The sequence below is a fragment of the Pimephales promelas genome, chromosome 2, assembly GCF_988280905.1.
Source record: "Pimephales promelas chromosome 2, fPimPro1.hap1.1, whole genome shotgun sequence".
NCBI lineage: Eukaryota > Metazoa > Chordata > Actinopteri > Cypriniformes > Leuciscidae > Pimephales > Pimephales promelas.
Genome location: NC_142770.1, coordinates 34,017,034 through 34,028,057, shown reverse-complemented (window position 1 = coordinate 34,028,057; position 11,024 = coordinate 34,017,034). Strand labels below are relative to the sequence as shown.

General features: G+C 45.4%; 1 long non-coding RNA gene across 1 annotated transcript; it reads left to right on the top strand.

The window, feature by feature from the left end:
• Nucleotides 1–1,648: 1,648 nt before the first annotated feature.
• Nucleotides 1,649–2,752, top strand: LOC148997239 (uncharacterized). The gene is made up of 3 exons (XR_016168914.1): nucleotides 1,649–1,893; nucleotides 2,008–2,422; nucleotides 2,609–2,752. It is a non-coding gene; the product is annotated as an uncharacterized LOC148997239 (long non-coding RNA).
• Nucleotides 2,753–11,024: the final 8,272 nt, after the last annotated feature.

Sequence of the window (11,024 nt, the reverse complement as noted above, 5' to 3'; positions counted from 1 at the left end):
TGAAACAGCCTGAGTCTGCCAAGGCGTGGACACGGCAAGCCAGGAACTGGGACTACAAGGAGATGGTGAAACGTTACCCCCACAGACCATCCAGACTGGCTCTTCTGAAAGAGCTTTGCCAAAGAGACTTTTTTGTGGCTAATGCTCCTGAACAGGCAGACTTGGACTCAGAAGAGGCGTCCACCAGCACGGCGGGTGAACCTTCTGGAGCAGCCGGTGGCCACTCTGAAGCAGCCGTTGTCAGCTCCCTGACACGGTATGTAATTATCTGTAACATAATTATGTTATAAATCTGTTATAATAATAATGTTTCTCAACGCTCATCCATCAGTTCGTTAGTTTGTAACCTCCAAACCTTTTTGATATTGCAGCTCCTCTTCTTACGACTCTGGTGAAGAGGGCACCCAGGCAGTGAAGAGAAGGCGGGTGGAAGAAGAGGTTGGCAGCCCAGCCCCGGACTTTAATGCTTTCCTGCAGGCCTTTCCTGTGGGAATCACTGGCCAACCACCCAACAAGACCCAGAGAGAAAAAGCTGGGTTCCCCGGCGACAGAGTCTTTTATGATAAGTGGAGGGCTCTGCAGTACAGCCTTCGGGAGCAACATCTTTTGTGTAAGTGTATATACTTCCTTATGATCCAATGATTAGATTTGCTCCAACAGAAACACTTAGAACTAGTATGTGAACCTGAATTTTAATTCAAATGTGCTCTCTTTGACAGCAAAATTCTCAAGACGTACCCCAACTGCAGCGATGGTGGCCAAAGTCATAGATGCAGAGGGCTGGACGGCCAATCATCCTCGTCCAGAGGACATCATGGCGAAGTGGAGGCCGCTCAGCAGAGCACAGAGTGACCCGGGCATCATCAAGGGGGTGACCAGGCAGAAATGGTCGGGTCTGGCTGTGAAGGCCTTTGGGGAGCAGAAAGGTATGTACAACTGTCTTATGAGCACAGTAAAATCCATAAATAAAATGAATATAATAACATCATGAACAGCACATTAATGACTCCCTCTTTTTGACCACAGGCGTTGTTGCAACCAAGGCCTTCGGGAAGGGCTCCATCCTGTGTGATTTCCACGGAAAGGTGATCACAGGTGCTGAGGGCAGGGAGATGGCAGAGACGCAGGACCAGCTGGGCAACCTGTTTTTCTTCAAACATGGCCCTGACGAAATCTGCATCGATGCGGAGACTTTCCCCTGTGAGTGCCACCCGTCTCTGGAAACCATCGGGAGATGGATTACACATTCAAAGAAGAAGCACAACGTGCAGCCATGCCACTGCATAGTGAAGCTTCAGGGGGGAGACAGGCACGTCCTGCTCTTTCAGGCCACCACGGACATTAAGAAAGATGATAAGATCTGCTTCGACCATGGCATCAAGAAGAGGACTTTTCGTGGGGAGATAGAGGAGCTGGAGTGGCTGGACATTTGATTCTTTACAATTTGTGTCACATTTTATGACACAAGACTATGAACTATCAATGTTTTGTTTTTCAACTGTGAGCTCGCGAATGAACTATAAATGTTTGGACAAAATTGGGAGCTTGCGTATGGACTATCAATGTTTGGACAAAATTGGGAGCTTGCGTATGGACTTGATTTTCATGTAAAAGGAGCCTCAATAGCGTCTAAACATTGTAGTTTCATGTAAAAGGAGCCTCAGTAGCGTCTAAACGTTGTAGTTTCATGTAAAAGGAGCCTCAGTGTGACCAATGAAATAATTGAGTTTGATCTACGTCCTGGAGCTGGAGTGGTTGGATCTCTGACAACCCGGACAGACTCTATTTTTTCAGACTGTGATTTTGCCGGACGTCTGCTTGCCTCTCACAGACCATGTGTGACAAATTTAAATGGAGCCTCGTTGTGAACTGACAACCCAGACAGACTGTATTGTAGAGTAGAGTACTTGTTGTAAGTGTATTGTAAATACTTTGAACAGTATTGTACATGAATTTATGCTCACTGTACATTAGTAAAATAACCTCTCTGTTTTTGGTTTACCACAGCAGGATTTTGAAGAGGGCACCACGCACTCTACCCGGGCATCCCAGGACAGTGTCTCCTTCCATCATCGGCTCCTCAGAGCTCCTTGAGGGATGCTGAGAGCGAGCCAGAACCTGAGAACAATTTCCATAAAGTTACGCATCTCTTTAACCATTCATTCACATATTGCTCACCTTTTATACTACTGCTGAATCAGATCAAATGCATTAATATTATGAACATCAGCTATGCTAATTATTTCCCATCTGCCTTTCTGCTGTTATCTCGGGACGCTTGTCCCGAGAAAATAGGGGTTCGTCAGGTCCAGCTTGTATCCAGCGTGTCACGGAGACTTCAGATGCCCCAACGCCTGTGATTTGATGACCAAACGCCCGTGAAGAGACGACTCGACCCCTGTGAAGAGGCGACTCAACATCGGTGATGTGTTTTCCCATAAACTAATACATGATTAACTAACTGTATTTTTCTATGGACAATTCAGAATTGCACTATTGTGTAAAGAACTATACGAATAAGAATTAGAATTAAAGCTGCTATGCATATTTCTTTTCTGTTTTAAAAAAATAATTTCCGTTAATCTGAATTCAATCATTCTTTTAACAGTGGGAGCCTTACGGGAGTGTTCACGGGGCCTGCATCTTCTTCCACACATTCTCAGATGCCCAGGAAGAGATTTCTAAAAATTAGAATACAGTGATCTCTATTCAAAACAACTGAATAAGCTCTAATCCCTAACTGTAAAACTGTGTAACGTGTTTTTGAGCATGTGATGAGGCTGTGCATTTATATATAATGGTGTCAAGTTTATAAAATGTGTAAACAACAAGCAGTGTACATATTCTTTTGGAGTGCTCTTTTATATTGTTAATAAAAAATAAATTTCACAAACCTATTGTTGCATTATGATTGTTTGTTGATTATGCTGTAGCTTATGGTTTTCGATTTAAATAATCTCCTGTTAAAAATCTTTTATTAATATAAGTATTGTCTGTGACCCTACATTCACCAAATGTTAGAGTGACTGAGATAAAATAGGACTAAAATAACTTTAACTTGTCATTTGATTTTGATTTTTCTACAGTATTTTACAGACAGCTGTCAAACTCTGTTGCAATTGTGTAAACTTTTCGTTTGATTTTTATTTCTCTACAGTATTGTGCCAACAATGAAGAGATGGAGGACTTATAATTTATTTTAAATAAATATCATTATGGTCTACTCTTCTTATTTTTTGAAATATATTTCCAAATCTGTCGAGGTTTTGCAGAGATATTTGCGTGTTATTTGTGTGTCTTGTAACATTGAGGGTGCAGCCATGTTTGTTTAGATGCAAAGCCCTCTGGGATATGACGTCTTAGCTTGTATTGTGATCAAATCAAACAATTGTTCAAAGCAAACTGTATTTTATTAAAATTACAATAAAGCAAAGTAAAAACTATATACACAATTAATACAGAAACAACAAAGAAATATATAGATGAACTCAATTAAAGCTTTAACAAGTTAAGAACTATACACACACACACACACAATAAAAAGCATAAAGACACTTTAAACATTAAACAGTGCATCTGTTACAGACAGAGATCCCTCCAGTTGTCTGGCACAGGATCCTCCGAACGCAAGCGCCTGTTGAAACATACAGAATGATAATGAAAAGTATGGTTAAATAACATTTTGGAACAAAACAAAATAGAAATGGGTATCCAAATGTACTTTAAGCCTAAATGTTTGCCTAAAAATCTATATATTAACAGGTATATATAAAAACAGGTGATGCAAACTTACTCGTTGTGCTGTGCTCGAAGGCCACCCTGGCCTCGCCATCTTCGAGGACACAGGATGGCCTGGTGTATTCCCTGTATTGGGATCCCTGCATACAGGGTTATTGCGTGAAGCAAGGGATGCGATCGCCGAATTACCCAGGTCACATGGGGTAACCGCATCTCATGTCTGAGCGGTATTTCATCCCCAACCCATCTTCCTGGTTGCAAAAAATTTTTTATATAGTTTTTTTAAATTAAAATGATCAGAAATGGGTATCCAAATGTACTTTAAGCCTAAATGTTTGCCTAAAAATCTATATATTAACAGGTATATATAAAAACAGGTGATGCAAACTTACTCGTTGTGCTGTGCTCGAAGCCCACCCTGGCCTCACCATCTTCGAGGACACAGGACGGCCTGGTGAGTCCCGAGGTGGGCATGGCATCGCGGCTCGCTTCGAGTTCCAGTGACTCCAGCATGCCGCTGAACCTTCTTCCCGTGGTCGAACCTCAGCTTTTTGCGGGCCGGTGTCCCGCTCCAGCGAGCTTCCAGGCATCTCGTTGTCTCCACGGATGCATCTACCACGGGTTGGGGTGCCATGTGCAATGGGCATGCAGCCGCAGGTTCCTGGACAGGACCCCAGCGCCTCATGCACATCAATTGCCTCGAGCTGCTGGCAGTACGCCTGGCCCTGCACCGCTTTCGAGCACTGCTCAGGGGTCAACATGTACTTGTCCGCTCAGACAACACCACTGCAGTAGCGTACATCAACCACCAGGGGGGTCTACGCTCACGCCGGTTGTCGCAGCTCGCCCGCCACCTCTTGTTATGGAGTCAGAAGCACCTGAGGTCCCTTCGTGCAGTTACATTCCAGGAGACCGGAACCTGGCAGCCGACGAGCTGTCGCGGGTCCGTCCTATCTCCGGCGAATGGCGACTCCATCCCCAGACGGTCCAGCTGATTTGGGACCAGGTCGGGGAGGCACAGATAGATCTGTTCGCCTCCCGGGACTCATCCCACTGCGCCCAGTTTTATTCCCTGACCGAGGGTACGCTCGGCTCAGATGCACTGGCGCACAGCTGGCCGCGGGGCCCACGCAAGTATGCGTTTCCCCCAGTGAGCCTTCTTGCACGGGTGTTGTGCAAGATCAAGGAGGACGAGGAGCAGGTCTTGCTGGTAGCCCCCTATTGGCCCACCAAGACGTGGTTCTCCGAACTCATGCTCCTCGCGACAGCACCTCCTTGGCCTGTTCCTCTGAGACAAGATCTACTCACTCAGAGACGGGGCACTCTGTGGCACCCTTGTCCCGATCTCTGGAGGCTGCACGTGTGGCTCCTGGACGGGACGAGGCAGGTTTGAGTTCGCTGCCACCTGTGGTGGCGGCGACCATCACTTCCGCTAGAGCGTCGTCCACGAGACACCTTTATGCGTTGAAGTGGAACCTCTTCGTCAACTGGTGCTCTTCTCGTGGAGAAGACCCCCGGAGATGCTCGATCGGAGTCGTGCTTTCCTTCCTGCAAGAAGGGTTGGAGCGTAGGCTGTCGCCCTCCACCCTTGGGTTTATGTCGCGGCCATTGCCGCGTCTCATGATGCAGTGAAAGGTAAGTCTATGGGAAGCATGACCTGGTCATCAGGTTCCTGAGGGGTGCGAGGGGGCTAAATCCGCCTCCCTCCCCTCGTGCCCTCTGGGGACCTCTCAGTAGATCTGAGTGCTCTGCAGAGGCCTCCCCTGGAGCCTTTGCAGTCGGTAGAGTTTTTGCCCTGTCCTATGTGACAGCACTCCTGATTGCATTGGTCTCCATCAGGAGAGTAAGGGACCTGCACGCACTCTCCTTTGACGAAGTGTGCCTGGAGTTCGGGCCGGCTTACTCTCACGTATTCCTGAGACCCCGGCCTGGATATATCCCCAAGGTTCCTACCACTCCCCTCCGGGACCTGGTGGTGAACCTGCAAGCGCTGCCCCTGGAGGAGGCAGACCCAGCCTTGGCACTGCTCTGTCCGGTATGTGCTCTCCGCACCTACGGGGGGAGCCATGGGGGGAGCCAGAAGGGAAGGGCTCTCTCAAAGCAACGGCTGTCCCACTGGATAGTGGACGCCATTGCTTTGTCTTACCAGCAGCTAGGCCGGCCGTGCCCCCTTGGTGTGACGGCCCATTCCACTCGGAGTGTGGCCTCCTCTTGGGCTCTAGCGCACGGCGCCTCGCTAACAGACATCTGCAGAGCTGCAGGCTGGGCGACACCCAACACCTTCGCCAGATTCTATAATCTGCTAATTGATCCGGTGTCCTCTCACGTACTCGCTTCCGCCAGTACTGTACCCGCTTAGGTGTCTTCGCTTGCTCGCCATTCCACTCCTCGGACTGGATAAGTGCGATATCTCCTCAGTTCTTCCATTGAAGCCTTGAGTCCTCCAGCACCGACGATGCGGGCACCACTGCTGTTGCTCTGGATGCCGGCTAGGTGCCTCCATGCGTACGGTTCCCCATGGTAACCGTCTCATGTGTATTTCCACTGTAAGCCTCTCTGAGCATGTGTCTTCCCTTGGCAAGCCATCTGCCACCCCTGGAGTTAAATTCTAGTAGCCACCTACGGTTGGTGCTCCAGTGATCTCCATATGCGTTCCTATACGGCCATATGTGTATTGTAAGTCCTCCTTCGGTAGGCATCTATAGCATGTCCCTCCCGGGATATGTTTCCCAGTGTACCTTGGTAATCCTGTGTCAAAGTGGGATCCCTGTAAAAAAAAAAAAAAAAGAAAGAAGGTAAGGCTCAGGGGTCCAGACTTTCGCAGGGCACTGGAAGACAGCTTGAAGATGGCGTGATGGCACAGACCCCCAATCTCCGTCACTTCTGACGTAACTCGAAGTGACTACGAAAGGGAACGTCTCGGTTACGGATGTAACCCTCGTTCCCCGTTACGTCTCCCTGCCACTTCTGCTGTACCGCTGGGTAGACGCCGAGTTCAGTCTTGGCTCCTCAGCGAAGACATACTGCGGTTGCGTTCACTTCCTCCTTTTATACTCACGGAGTAGGGCGGAGTACGCTATGCAAATTTCCGCAGCCCCAAGGCATTGCATGCCATTGGCTCGTTTTTAAATACTCGAAGAGGATTGGCTTTCTATGCGAAACCCCCAATCTCCGTCACTTCTGACGTAACGTCTCCGTTCCCTACTCAGGGAACGAGGGTTACATCCGTAACTGAGACGTTTCACACGTTGGGTCAAATAGTGTGTGTGTGTGTGTGTGTGTGTAATCTCAGGCATTTCCTCTGTTAGATCAAGAAGATCTTTAAGATGTGTGTTTCTCCAGTGTGTGCAGTGAATGAAGAGCTCTTTAAACACGGCAGTGGAAACTTGTGAAACATCTGTCAGTCTGTGTGTTATTCCACAAACTTCTGCTTTGACCTGCAGACCAAACACACACTCCTGTCAGTAACGTAAGTTCTTCAAGATTTATTCCTCCTTTAATAAACCATTGTACAATTGCAGCTGTGCTGGACTGAATATTCACAACAACAGCATTCTTGCTTCTGTCATATTGTTCAAATGGAGGATTTATTAACTTTAATCTGACATTTCACATATTTCAAGCTTACATTACACACACAGAAAACACGTCACGTCAAATATTTAGCTCTAATGTTTTTAATGAAGAGAATATATGATAACAATAGTAAATGAATGCATGTTTTTTAAACTAATGACTGGTTTGTTATTTAGGGCCAATCCCAATTCTACCCCTTACCCCTTCACTTTCCCCTTCCCCTCCGTTTTGCGCGTCCACGTGAAGGGGTAGGGCTGTCCCAATTCTCTTTTGGTTGGAGGGGGAGGGCTAGGGGGAAGGGCCAGATAGCCCTTCAAATGAAGATTTTTCGGGAGCACACTTCAAACGAAGGGGTACGAGAAGTGTCACTGCTAACCCAGACTGGCTGCCCAAGCGACAAAGGAGACCCATAAATTTAAGTATTTGTGGCTTTAATAAGTATTATAACGACAAATAATGATTTGCTTTATGTTACATTCAATATTGTGTTCATATTTACGGTCAGTTTCTTCACAGAAACGTTTGTAAAAAAATCGCTAAAATTACTGTAGTTTGCTAACGATAGTCCCGCAACATATTTTCGTCGTCTCCGTTGTTTCCTGCGAACTTCACAAGATGCAAGAAAATAGCTGTAACCCACGCAACTGAGATAACTGCAGCTGTCGACGGGATCTTGGAAGTTGTGATAAACATCGCCGCATATCCTGTGACGTAGGCGCTAGCGACGACTTATAATGACGTTTAACGGAGGCGTAGTGGTGTCCCATTTCTTAGGGGAATATTTTCACCCCTACGCATTGCCACTCTGTTTCTAGGGTCAAGGGGAAGGCGAAGGGGTAGGGCTAGGGGAAAGGGAAGGGGTAAGGGGTAGAATTGGGATTGGCCCTTAGTGCCTGTCAAGATTTTATGAAACAATGGCAGAACAAAACGCCAGCATCAACGGATCAACTGGAGGAGATTATGATATCAGCGGATCAAGTGGAGGAGATTATGAACATGAATGGGGTCAGATGAAGGAATTTCTCTGGAAACTTTATGTTGCACACCCAATATATCTCAGGACCATTTCCACCATTGAGATTGTAATCATGATCTTAACTCTGTGTGCGTTGTGTGCTCTTCTCAAATCTCAGCGCTCCACTCCAGTGTTTGTGATTCATTTGATTCTGTCAGATCTCATTCAGACATGGACAATCACAGAGTCACGAAATGCAGGTCATGCATATTTGTATAGTTTGATTGTGGGTCTGTATTTTATGGCATGTGTTGCTCTTGAACGATATCTTCTGGTTTCTCATCCTATCTGGTCCAGATCTCATCATTCACTGAAAGTCTGCTGTGTTATTTCTGTGATCGTCTGGTTTGTTCCTCTGATCTTTGCAGACTTTAAGTACAATTCTCTTTTTAGACCTCTGCCCCAATCGATCGCCTGTTTAATCCCCTACCCGATAATCATTCTGTGTTTTATCGGCACTTGTCGCGGTCTTTCACGCGCAATATCTCTTACTTCTGTAAAGCGCAAAAAGATTTTGGGCAGTTTGTTCCTGGTGCTTCTGACTTACACTTTTCTCATTCTCCCCTACCACTAGCGTAGCCAGGAATCATAATGTAGGTGGGCCCAGAGAAAATCAGGTGGGCACAGCCTAAATGCATCTGTGATCAAAATAGGCCAACACAACTAAACCTGCTTGAATACACCACAGTTTAATCAGAGCACAAGCATGTATGTCATCATAAGCAGTATTAAGAACATAACGATAAGAACAGCAGTTTCACTGCGCGCGACCCCGCCCACACTACACACACGTGCGCATCTGACAGATGCAAAACAACACCATCATAAAATCAGCAGGACAGTGTGTAAAAACAATGCTTGGTCATAGTCTGGCTCAGCGGCCACATAAACCACGTTAAATAAACCAGTGGTTCTCAAAGTGGGGTCTGCGGACCCCTGGTGGTCCGTGAGCTAAAGCCAGGGGGTCCGCGAAATAATTCATAACAACCTAACGTTTTTTCCATGCTATAAGTCATGTTTTCTTTATCATCTGAAAACATGCTATTTATTCCTAAGTAACTTATATAATGCATTTAACATCAAAGTATACACTTAAAGTTTTCTATAGATAGATAATCTATGTCTGTGCGTCAAGTAGACTATTCGCTGCTGTTGATTTTGCAGGACGTGCGCCAGAAAGGAGACAGAGAGACGGCATGAACCCGCATCCGGTTGTTTTCTGTATTTTTAAAAGGCATGACATTTTGTAGTCATTTATAATGTAGCCTATACACAAATAAAAAATGGACACTTTACCGTTTCGGATGATGCACTCTTGTCTTATCTATGACCATAAATAAGAGTATTCCTGTTTCCACTGCTGAGGAAAAATTCCCACATAATCGCGCGCCGGCGTCTCGTGTGCGCGCACAATAGTTAGTTCTAGCACTGCTAGATTTGACATTAGAAGTCTGATCATTATCAAAATAAAAGTGCATAGGGACAAGGCCATAACCATTGAGGTTGCATGCACATCGCGATGATAACTGACCTTCTCGTCTGAGCTGCTTCAGCAGACTAACAACGACAGCTCAATGTCAAAATGTTTGAGTCGGAGTGAACTCAAAGTTCTCTGCATGACGCGAATCCCCGCACGACGTTTCTGTCAACGGTCATGAAGTGCGAGATAAGATGTAGGCCTAAATTAACATAAACTAAACAGCTGTTTTAAATAAAAGTTTTAAAAAACGACTGAAACAATCAGTTTGCAAAGTATTAACCGAGCTCAACTTTAACAAAGGAAAAAGCAGGTCAAGAGAAACATACTGTGCCCATGAGATTAACATTATGGATTCATATATTTAACATATACTGTATGTTTTTTTTTAGCTAATTACAGTAGCTCAAATTAATGCACACACCTATTAAACATAATGCCATTATCATTGTATTTATAGGCTTATGGGCTTTATTTGTGTGCAGAATAGGCCTAATCATTGAAACATTTCTCTTTTAAGGCCATTCCTGATTGGAATATGTGATTGTGTTTCGTGACATCTTGACAAAAAAAATGTATGCCACTGCCCACTGACATGCTTCTAAATCTATAGTTATCCAATTGTGGGGCCTTAAAACACCTTAAAATGCACATGTGTAGATCAAGAACATCAAAAATTACTAAGTGAGGGATCCTAAGTAGATACCTAGCAAGATCATTTTGGGACCTCAGTAGGCTATTTAGAAATTCCTGCCCTGGGTGGAGACCATTAATTTTGGGCAAAAATATTTCATTAGCCGCTCACACATTAACTTTGTGCTCAATAACGGTTATAAATATGAGGGGGGTCCTTGGAAATTTTTTTCCCCTGAAAGGGGTCCCTGGCTCCAAAATGTTTGAGAACCCCTGAAATAAACAACATTAACTCGGCAACTATACGTAGATTGGCTTACTTGTGATATAGCTTATAACAGGAGACGACGAGGCTTAGAGTTGAACACTGCAATGATTTCGTCATAGTCCAAAGATTCAGTTAATTCTCTTTCAAATGAGAGCAGGGACAAAGAGTTCAGTCTATGTGTCACCATTGTTGCTCTGATACTGGTTTTTATCCGATTTACAGTGGAAAAGAATCGTTCGACAGTACAGCTTGTTATTGGTAGTGTGATGAGGACTCGAAGGAGACGGTTCATTTTCGGAAAGATATCGCATGGGCAT